General features: G+C 36.0%; 1 non-coding gene across 1 annotated transcript; it reads left to right on the top strand.

The window, feature by feature from the left end:
* Nucleotides 1-9,261: 9,261 nt before the first annotated feature.
* On the top strand, nucleotides 9,262-9,368 carry LOC136234393 (small nucleolar RNA R71). Its single transcript, XR_010691278.1, has one exon. It is a non-coding gene; the product is annotated as a small nucleolar RNA R71 (small nucleolar RNA).
* Nucleotides 9,369-10,380: the final 1,012 nt, after the last annotated feature.

The following is a 10,380-nucleotide window of genomic DNA, read 5'->3' as shown; positions in this document are numbered from 1 at the left end:
GCCGAACCTGGATAAATCTGCTGAGTGAAGTTTTCTTAAACCTTAACTCCTTATTTATATTGCTTGCTTAAAACAAACTGAAACTGACCAAGTAAAAGAGGTCAAGCTGAGTTGTGCGCTACAAACGAGCAGGTTCAGGAATAGACTCTAAGTGCTATTTCCTGACCTAAGCAACGAAGCTGTCCTAGTCACTAGTTGACTAAGCCAGTGTCTTGCTGAGTGTTAAGTGCCGCTGTTTTATAAACTTTTCTTAAAGAAAAGAAATCTGCCCAAATTATTTTAAAAAAAAGGTAAAATAGTTCCTAACCCCCCCCCTTGGAACTATATTTGCAACCTTACAAGGGACCAACATTCTATATAGAGAAGTGTTTATCCTGGTCGTATGGGTGTTTCCCTTAATAGGGAATGATACATTGAATTCTTTGATGGATCTAAACGTGTGTGCTTCTACACGTTGTATTAGATTAGAGGGGTCCCTAAAGTGCCACATATCCTAATTCGTTTTATATGGTATCATATGCCCCCTTTCTTTTCTGAACTCTTGTAGGGTTCGATAAAGGGAGAAACGTCTTCAGCTTTGGCCATTTTCCTTTGGTCTCTTTTATTGTTTGTGCCATTTCATTAGACACATGTTGTTTAAGTGGCATGCTTTCATTGGCTTTTTTTTGCGTTTGTCAAAGGTTCTAGTATGATGATTATGGGCATTTATTGAGCTTATCATTCCTTATTTTTTTCGTTTACTCTTCTCTCCTCTTATAAAAGGTGATTTGAGTTCATTTTGAGCTTTTTCCACTGCCTCTAAATCCTCATAATTCCCCAATCTTTTCTTTTTCATTTCAAGCTCTGATCTGTTCCTTTCCTTCAGTCAGTTCATTTCCCTTTTTCTTTCTATACTTAATCATTTGATTCATCAATTCTTAAGTTCATTTGGCGATTGTTGGAATTGATTTGGTCCAAAATCCGCCTAAGATCAACCGGATCATCATCTTGAGGTGCTTGGGGTTGTGGTGGAGCCGGTGGTGCATCCTCCTCGCCTTCCGCCTCTCCTCCGCCTTCGGTATCTACATATTGAGAACTTGAAGCGCCGCCACCCATAGTACCACGAAGATGGGCAATACCGGAAGCATACGAAATAAAGACGGGGGGACCTTGCGGAAGCAATAAATGAGCCTGCTCAAGAGCCGAGATGTCCAAGAGTGGAATATACCCACGGTAGGTGGACATGTCATAATCTGCCAATTCACCCCGTGCTCCCAACACAATAGCGGTGATAAAATTACAGAGAGGGATTTGAATGGTAGTAGCCCTCGAGGCACGGAACAAATTATCAAACAGAATACCAATGCTATCAACCCTCAAGCCTTTAAACAAACTATCCAAAACAAACAAATCCCGAACCTGAATCTTCGAACTCTCAACACGACCAAACAAGGAGAAACTCAAAAATTTATGAAAGAAGAACACACAATTGTCCTTAATCAACTTGCTTGAGGTGTTTTTCGAATTAAAATACTCCTGGTCCGAAAGAGTTTGCCAAATAGCATCATTATCAAAATCCTTAGGCTTATCATAAAAATCAGAAGTAGGGAAACCAAACATGTTTCCCATTGCTTCATAATCAATGGTGTAAGTGGTACCCTCATTCCTAAAAGAGATTGAAGTTTTCTTCTTGTTCATGGTCAAAGTGACCAAAAACTCCACCACATATTCATTAATACGGGGAAAACGCATATTAACGAATTCTTGCCAACCCAAAGCCTCAATAAAAGCATCAATTCTAGTGGAGAAATTCAATGCTCTTACCGAATGGAAGTCTAGGAAGTGCATGTCCACAAATTGGTGATCGGCTTGCGAAAAATGTTTGAAACGAGCGACTTCCTCCTCTGTTTCGATATCGAAATAGGCCCCGCATCGAACCCGAAGGCGATTAGCTTCCGTTACAGTGGGCTTGTGACCAACACGCTTAGTTCTAGGCATGTTAATAGTGTTTAGGGTTTGAGAAGAAGAAGAAGAAAAAATGAATTGAGAGAAAGAGCAAAGCTTGGAGATGAGTTTGGGAGTTGTAATGGTAGGTGTTTAAATTGAAAAGAGTATAGAAATGGTAATGAATAAATTGGGAAGAGTGAAAGTTGTTTTATGGGGAAGAGTTTGGAGTAAGGGATTGGGTAAAAAGAGAGGTGATGTGAGGTTTGTGTAAGAGTTAGGTTTATATAGGGGGTAATAGGTAGATGTAGAGGTATAATAGGAATAGGAATAGGCTTAATATAGGTCAAAAATCGGAATCAAAAGGGCCTGCAGATCGCATGTCGCGACCGAGAATGGCATAGCCGCGGTCGCTACACGCGAATTTTAGAGAATATTTTGCTCTGGATTCGGTCCGTTTTTGCTATCCATACCGAGAATTATTAATTCTCGGTAGAGAATTGGTCAAAAATGGCTATTTTGGTGCCTTTTGACTTGGTTTGTGCAATTTTGTTGATGAATTGTGTCTTGAACTTAATAAAAAACTCCCTGTATTTAAAAACGAAAATAAATGACATTAATTGCAAGGAAAACCAAAGGTTTAACCTTAATAAATTGAATTAAAAGGGAAATAAATGGTATATGGAGAATTAATGAAACTTAAATGCTCATTTATGCATACAAGTTAAAAGAATCATATTAAGTGCATATTAAGTTCATATGAATATATATTAAATACATGAATTTAATCAATTGAAAGGATTGGGAAAATTTAATGTATTAAACTCAATGAATTAAGTTTGTGAAATTGGATTATGCGTTTGAATAAGAAATCATATTAGACTAATCTAAACATTTAATTATTGTCATTTAACCAATATTTGCAACTATTAGAAAATAAATGAACAAAGATGAAATAGAAAAGTGAATTTATTAATCAAAACACATATGTACAAAATAAACAATTTAATTACAACAAAAATCAGAAAAATATGTACAAAACAAATTTGGAAAATCTAAACTACTCTATATATTCATCCCTATCAAGCAGGATTTTTGTGGCCCTATAAAGGTCAATTTTTAACTGCACGAAAGCTTGACGTTCCGGTGCAGAAAGAAAATGCGGGCCTGCACGAAAGACACGTTTTACGAGTCCTTCGAACTCTAAAAACTCATAGTCTATCGTCGGGAAGAATTCATCATCACTCCAAGGAACATCAATGGTACCCTTGGTACCGAGAATTATTCCACAGATTATATTACCGAACCCAATCTTTTTATCCTTGGATCGAGAAGCGGCGACAAGACCCTCCATCAGAATTTTTGAAGAATCCACTGCATTTCCCTGGAATATATCTCCAAGAACATATAGATCTGTGTCACGGATCACACTACTAAATGTGCGACCGAACAAACTGTGACACAAGAATTTGTGTAAATACAGCATGGAGTTTGAGTGAAAGGAGTGATTATAGGCGAGTCTAGGATTGAAACGCCAAAAACCGGTAAGCATTCTCCAAATATCCGGGGACGTCATGTCTTTTCCAGGATGACGTTTGATGGTATCCTTCAGGGGAAAACCAAACCAAGCATGCAACTCGGGATAGCCGAAAGTGAAGATTTCGCCATCTTGACGAAAACTGAGACGTACCCGTCGTATATTGACGAAACGAACGGTATAAAAGAATTCGAGTATCCAGTCGCCTATTATAGAAAATCGCATTTTGGCGAATTTTGTCCACCCTAAGCGTTCCAAATAGCGGCTCATGTCATCGCTAATTCCAAGTTGAGCGTTAAGAAAGTCATCCATATACAACATTCAAGTGAAGAATTTGTAACGGAGCCTCCAGTAACACCTACCTTCGTCGTGATTGAAGATAGGAAAAGGCGCCCCATATCGTTTGGATAAGTCTGGGCGTTTGTTGCTTGAAGCAACATTTTGCTTTGAGGGTTTGTGTTTAGTAGGCATGGTGTAGAACTAAAGAAACAAGGTTTCTGTTACTTAATGAAAAAATGGTGTTTCAAGAAAATCAGAAATTTGATCTGACAAAGATGAAAAGACCTATAACAGGACCAAGATCCTTATGGACGAATTTATAAGATTTTAGGACGAAATGAGGTGTTGTTTTGATGCGAAAAGGCATAAAATTACACCCTTCGGAATTGAAGAAACTTAAGTTTCCGTTTATGAAAGGTTTTATCTGCAGGTTGAAGATGAATCAGGCCTGATAGTGCAGGAATAACGCGTGTCGCGACCGAGAATTCCAAATTCTCGGTCGCGACACGCTGAATTCCTTGCGGAAATCAGGCGTCGTAACCTATTCTCTGATTCATGGTAGAGAATTAATTATTCTTGGTAAGTTCAAAAAAAACCTAACCTATTTGGACAACTCTGAAAAAGAGGATTCTCGGCTGAGAATTCCAAATTCTCGGTAGAGAATTGCCGAAAACTTTAATTTCGGTCTAATTTCCTAAAATCAAATCTAAAACCATGAAGTAAACATATTTTATGCATTTAAATCATAACATTAAGTCATCTAATCATAAAAATGGCATTTGGAAAAAATAAAATAAAATAAAATAAAATTTAATAAAAATGAACAAAAATATAAAAAGAAATAAACCTAAATAAACTGTGTAATAATTAAAAAAAACTAAATGATTTATACGTCAGATAATCTTGTTACGAACTCAATTCCTATTTGTGAAATATTTTCGTAATAGATTTTACATCGATTACCATTAACTTTGAAACGAACTCCATTAGGACCTTCCAGTTCTAAAGAACCATAATCGAATGTTTTGACGACTAAATACGGTCTTATCCATCTGGACTTAAGTTTTCCTGGAAATAAACGAAGTCGTGAATTAAATAACAACATTTTATCTCCTACATTAAAGTGTTTGACTTTAATTTTGGCATCGTGCCATTTTTTTTATTTTTTCTTTATAAATCTTTGCATTTTCATAAGATAGATGGTGTAACTCATCTAACTCATTTAAATCGAGTAAACGTTTCTTACCTGCTTGTCGTAAATCAAAGTTAAGTTCCCTAATAGCCCAATAGGCTTTATGTTCTAATTCGACTGGCAGATGACATGCCTTCCCATACACTAAGCGGTATGGAGTCATTCCTATTGGTGTTTTAAATGCAGTACGGTAAGCCCATAACGCATTATTGAGTTTAGAAGACCAATCTTTTCTTGAAGATGAAACTGTTTTCTCTAGAATCCATTTGAGTTCTCTATTAGATATCTCCGCCTGACCATTTGACTGAGGATGGTATGGCGTAGACACGCGGTGGCGTACTCCATATTTTTTCATAAGCGTTTCAAAACTTCGGTTTATAAAATGGGTACCGCCATCACTAACGATGACTCTAGGACAACCAAATCTACAAAATATATCGTCAAGAAAACTAATGACTACTTTAGAATCGTTTGTCGGGGTTGCAATTGCTTCAACCCACTTCGAAACATAATCAACGGCAACTAATATGTAAGTTTTACCAAAAGAAGGGGGAAAAGGTCCCATGAAATCTATTCCCCACATATCAAAGACTTCAACTTCTAATATGGTTGTGAGGGGCATCTCATCTTTCCTTCCTAGATTTCCTGTTCTTTGGCACTTATCACAACGAGTAATAAATGAAAGGACGTCTTTAAACATCGTAGGCCAAAAGAAACCACATTCAAATATTCTAGCTACTGTCTTGCTAAATCCATTATGTCCTCCATAAGAGCTAGAATGGCATTCCGATATTATGGATTCATATTCATTTTCACCAACGCATCTCCTAATTATTCCGTCACCACAAGTCTTGAACAAAAAAGGATCTTCCCAAAAATATTGTTTAATGTCAAAGAAAAATTTCTTGTTTTGTTGGAAAGTTAATCCTTCCGGAACAATGTTGGCTGCAAGATAATTTGCAATATCCGCATACCATGGTGACATGACATCTTTTATTTGATAGAGATGTTCATCAGGGAAATCATCTCGTATACTGATAATTTCACCTATAGGACCATTTTCATCTTCAAGTCTCGATAGATGATCGGCGACAAGGTTTTCTACTCCCTTTTTGTCTTTAATTTCTATATCAAATTCTTGTAACAATAAAACCCATCTAATGAGACGTGGTTTTGCATCCTTTTTAGCAAATAAATATCTTCATGTTGCATGATCAGTATAAATAATAACTTTCGAACCTAACAAGTATGACCTAAACTTATCACATGCAAAAACTACAGCTAACATTTCTTTCTCTGTTGTGGTGTAGTTTAATTGTGCACCGGACAGTGTGTGACTTGCATAATAAATGACATGAAGTTTCTTATCCTTCCTTTGACCTAAAACACATCCGACAGCTAAATCACTTGCATCACACATAATTTCAAAGGGTAAATCCCAATCGGGTTTAGCAATAATAGGTGCACTGACTAAAGTTGTTTTCAATGTTTCGAAAGCTTTAATGCAATCTTTATTAAAATCAAAGGTTGAATCTTTCATGAGTAGATTAGTAAGTGGTTTGAAAATTACAGAAAAATTCTTGATAAATCTCCTGTAAAAACCGGCATGTCCTAAAAATGATCTTACTCCCTTAACAGTAGTTGGAGGGGGTAATTTTTCTATTACTGAAGTTTTTGCTCTATCCACTTCTAATCCTTTTTCAGATATTTTGTGGCCTAAAACAATTCATTCATCAACCATGAAATGACATTTTTCCCAGTTTAATACCAAATTTGTTTCTTCACACCTAGACAAAACTTTATCCAAGTTTTTTAGGCACGAATCAAAAGAATCTCCATAAACTGAAAAATCATCCATAAAAACTTCCATGATATCTTCAATGAAATTATTAAAAATCACAGTCATACAACGTTGAAATGTTGCAGGTGCGTTACATAGACCAAAGGGCATTCTCCTATATGCAAATGTTCCGTAAGGACATGTGAAGGTCGTTTTATCTTGGTCATCCGGGTAAATATATATTTGAAAGAATCCGGAGTAACCATCTAGAAAACAGTAGAAAGCATGACCAGCTATCCTTTCGATCATTTGATCAATGAAAGGTAGAGGAAAATGATCTTTCCTAGTTGCTTTATTAAGGTTCCTATAGTCTATACAAACCCTCCAACCAGTGGTGGTTCGTGTAGGTATTAATTCGCCTTCTTCATTCCTTACAACTGTTATGCCTCCCTTTTTAGGTACACAATGCATTGGACTAACCCAGTCACTATCCGAAATAGGGTAGATGATTCCATTGTCCAGAAGTTTAGTAATCTCATTTTTTACTACTTCTTTCATATTCAGATTTAGGCGTCTTTGCCTATCCGCTTTAGGTGGCTTATCTTCTTCTAAGTGAATTCTATGCATTACAATACTCGGATTAATACCTTTTAAGTCTGAAATTTGCCAACCCATACTTCCTATCCTATTTCTAACAACTTCTTTCAATTTCTCTTCTTGAACCTGTGTTAACTTGTTAGAGATAATTATAGGTAGAGAATCGCCTTCCCCTAAGAAAGCGTACCTCAAATGACTTGGTAATTCTTTAAGTTCTAATTTAGGTGGAACTATAATCGAAGGCGGAACTGGTCCATCTTCTCGAATCAAAGGTTCTGGGTCCTTATCTTCTAGTTCCTCACTCATTATAGGTTCTATTGTTTCTTCTTTTTGAACAATGTCATTGACACATTCTTCAATCAAATCAAGTTTCATACAAGCGAAATCTTCCATAGGATATTTCATCGCTTGGTTCATATCAAACTCAATCTTATCATCTCCTATTCGTAAAACTACTTTTCCTTCCGACACATCAACTAGAGCACGTCCCATGTTCATGAACGGTCTACCAAAGATTAGCGGACAATTAACGTCATAAGCAAAATAACGAAATCGGTAGGAAAGATAAATTTGTCAACTTTAACTAAAACATCCTCAATTATACCGTATGGTCTTCTAGTGATTTGATCCGCTAGTTGCAAAACCATATTGGTACGTTTAATATCTTCTTCTAAGCCTAACTTATTAAAAATAGATAATGGCATCAAGTTAATGCTTGCTCCTAAATCACAGAGACAACTGGGAAATTCAATATCTCCCAATTTACATGGAATGGTAAAACATCCGGGATCTTTGAGTTTTGTGGGAAAATTACTTGACACAATTGAACTGCAATCTTCAGTTAGTGAAATGGATGAAATTCCTTCCCAACTGATTTTCTTTGAAATTAAATCTTTGAGGAATTTACCATAATTGGGAATTTGCGTAATCGCATCCATAAACGTCAAATTAATATGCAAATTTTTAAGTTTGTCTAAAAATGTTAAAAGTTGTTTGTCATAGTCCTTATTGCGGACTTTGTGTGGAAAAGGTGGTTTGGGTACAAAAGTTTTTGTACTAGAGTCAATTGGTGCATCTTTTTGATTTAATGTATCTTCTTTGGACTTTGGTAAATCAGTTCCAGGTAAAGTCGAATTTCCGGGCATTTATGGACCTAAGTAATTTTTCCCTGAACGAAGAGTGATAGCCTTAACATGCTCTTTCAGATTTTCTTCTGTATGGCTTGCAAGACTTCCCTCTTTGCGGGATGGAATTGATTTAGCGAGTTGTCCAATTTGAACCTCCAAATTATGGATGCTAGATGATTGGTTTTTAATAAGCTGATCGAATTTATTCTCGATCCGTTTAAAACCATCGTCGTGATTACTTATTTTTCCGCTCATAGCATCAATAAATTTGTCGATTTTAGAAGATAAAGTGCTAATCGTATCTCTCGATTGATTTTGATAATTGGTGGTGCGATTTTGATTAGCATTAGCATTATTATTATTATCTTTCCAGTTAAAGTTAGGATGATTTCTCCATCCAGGATTATATGTATTGGAATAAGGGTTATTGTTTTGATTTTACCCTTAGAAAAAATTTACCTATTCAATTTCGCTCATACCTTCATAATCCATATCCGTTTGGATTGGCTTACCATTAAGATCACACGGTGCCATAAACCTATCAATTTTGTGCGATAAGGCAGAAAACTGGGCTTGCAACATCGCAACTGGATCAAGATTCACTATACCTTTAACTGATGACGTTGCTGAGGATGATGGTTTCACTACTGGTACGTGTCCACGTTCCACGGGCCACATACTGCTATTAATTGCCATTTCCTTCAAAAGTTCTCTTGCTTGGGCAGATGTTTTCTTCATGAATAACCCTCCAGACATAGCGTCCAATGAACCTCTAGTTGTAGGATTTAGTCCATTATAAAACGTTTGCATTAAAAGTTCAGCGGGCAATTGGTGGTGTGAGCATAAACGTTGAAGTTCTTTAAAACGTTCCCAAGCCTCATAAAGAGTTTCATTATCATTTTGAGAAAAAGATGTTAACTCTTTAATGACTCTTGCGGTTTTTGCTAAAGGAAATTTTTTTGATAAAAACGCTTGGGCTAATTGCTCCCAAGTCTCAAATGATGCGGCTGGCATAGAAGTTAACCACTCTTTGGCTCGATTCTTCAAAGTAAAAGGAAAAAGGCGAAGTTTGATTGCTTCTGCAATTACATCAGTAATTTTAAAAGTGTCACAAATTTCTAAGAAATTTGTCAAATGGGTATTAGGATTTTCGTTAGGTAACCCGTAAAATGTTACGTTATTTTGCAACATATTAAGCAATCCTGGCTTAATTTCAAAATGGTGTGCATTAATTTGGGGTCTAACTATACTATTTGTTACACCGGCCACTACTGGCCTAGCGTAATCCATGAGTGTAGCCATAATTTCTGGCTCGGTAACTCTGGTTTTTATTGGGGTCTTGTTTTTGTTTTTGTTTTTGTTGTCTCTCTTATTCTTTTTAAGAGTCCTTTCAATTTCTGGGTCAATAGGATCTGGTGATGTGCCTGAACTTCGAGAACTGTGCATGAACCTGAAATTTCGCACGAACCGAAACTACCTACAAAACAGAATTTGAAAAATAAATATGTTAGTAACTAAAAATAAATAAAATATAAAAGTTTGAATAAGTATGAATAAACCTAGATTCGAAATAAAATACGAAAAATCTAAATTTTTGTCAAAAATTTTGGCGTTCCCCGGCAACGGCGCCAAAAACTTGTTGAGCGATTTCCGCAAGTGCACGGTATACGCTTGTAGTAATAAAAGATATCGATCCCACAGGGAACGTTTTTTTAACAAAAACTTATTTTGAATTGATTAAATTTTACTTATAGGATTATAGTAAGGAAAATCGTTAAATCGGTTTTGGTTTTGAAATTGCTAGAATGAGAATTAGATTAGAGTATGAAAATGTTAGAAAATATTCTGATTTAAGAATGAATTTGCAAGACAGGAACGCTTAGTACTTTTTAGAAAAGTAAACAAATGTATTTGTTTGCATTAAGCAAAGAAAACAACTTTAAAC

The sequence above is a fragment of the Euphorbia lathyris genome, chromosome 6 (genome assembly GCF_963576675.1).
Source record: "Euphorbia lathyris chromosome 6, ddEupLath1.1, whole genome shotgun sequence".
NCBI lineage: Eukaryota > Viridiplantae > Streptophyta > Magnoliopsida > Malpighiales > Euphorbiaceae > Euphorbia > Euphorbia lathyris.
Note: the sequence above shows the minus strand (reverse complement) of the source record. Positions and strands in the feature narration are given on the sequence as shown.